Source organism: Ochotona curzoniae, unplaced genomic scaffold (assembly GCF_017591425.1).
Source record: "Ochotona curzoniae isolate NIBS_2020 unplaced genomic scaffold, NIBS_Ocur_1.0 contig_21, whole genome shotgun sequence".
Lineage (NCBI taxonomy): Eukaryota > Metazoa > Chordata > Mammalia > Lagomorpha > Ochotonidae > Ochotona > Ochotona curzoniae.
The window spans coordinates 5988935-5990470 of NW_024465322.1; positions in this window are offsets into that span (position 1 = coordinate 5988935).

Sequence of the window (1536 nt, forward strand, 5' to 3'; positions counted from 1 at the left end):
AAATTTGCCAACATCCCGTTTTTGGAGCTAACAGTCAGATTTTAATTAGAGTATTAGATGCATCAAAGTGCTTTTTTTTAAAAAAAAAAAAGGAAAAACTTTGCATTGCTAATTATTTAAGGTCAAAACCAAAAAGAATACTCCGCAGCGGGCAGCTTGATTTTCCTTGCCCCTTGCCTCTCCCTCATCGTGTGGAGCAAATCTCTGTCTTTGTTTACTAATTTTATAATTATATCGAAAGGAAGCTACTGAGTCCTACTTGCCCCAAGTTTCAGTATTTATCAGCAGGCTTAACTAGTCCCACTGTCTCCTGAGACTCCGCTCTTCTTGATGGCTGCAACCTGGGCACTGTTTTGAACGATCTTGGTAGAAAGGTGACCAAGAACTCCTTCTAAACTTGGAAAACTGAAAAGCTGAGTTTCCACTAGTCTTTCTGGATAAATAATTGGATCACTTGCCCTTTCATCCTGCGCTGTCTTTTTGTGTCTGGAGACGGTGATCCAAGTCCTTTCAGGGGTCTTGAATGAAGGCGGAGCATCACTTAACTGTTAGATTTCCCTAAGCAGTCTCTCCGTGTTTGGTCCACATGGGCAAAATTGGCCCATATTTTTATTGTTTGCCTCAAGTGTGCATTCCTCGGTTTGTCTCTGTTCCCTGTAGTGAGCCTGGTTGGTAAGACACACTCTTCCCTGAGAACTGCGGCTATTCTAGGTCAGAGAATATCGTTCCAGTTTCGTTTCACTCAATGATTCCCTAACAGGTATGTATAGAACACTGTGCGCCAGGCATTGCTCCCCGCACTCGGGACAGACGCGTCAATTGATAGAACAGAATTCTTTACCTTTGTGGAGCTGGCTTCTGGATTGGAGATTAAAAATAAGAAAATTTAAAAAAATTGTAAATATATATATATATATTTCTACAGTTTTCTTTCTCCTTAGGGAGAATGGAGAAAGCTAAAGTGGAAGTTAGCGAGCGTTGAAGAGAGCTGCGTTCAGGAGAGGAATGAACAGGTGACAGTTGAGTGAAGGAGCAAGTGAAGTGAAGGGAGGAATCACTGAAGATCCCGCGGGGAGGGGAGAGTTTGGAAAGACAGGCAACTGCAGAGGGCTGTGAGGCAGGAGTGTGCTGGGCTTGATCCGAGGCAGAGAAGCTGCAATGGGACCACAGCAGGGGCTCAATGGAGAGAGTGGCAGGAAATGAGTTTAGTGATGCAACAAGAACTGCCTTTGCTCTGTGTGTTGTTGCCAAACAAAACCCTAAGATGGTTGGAAGCATTGTATAGAACCTCCCTAACTGGGTCTGCTCACCTATCTGTTTGCTGTCTCCTTTCCTCCTGGCTAACAGGAATGAGATGACCTATAGATCTAGTGCTGGGAATACCTATGGGGGTGGCTATACAGGTTGGACATGTGTCATAATGCCTGGGCCAGCTTCAAGTAGTTCAAGTCAGCATTTCCCTTTGCCCTTGGCCAAAAGGCCATCAGCCCACCTGTACCCCCGGAGGAGGCAGCCAGCTCTGGGTTGAGCAAGAGA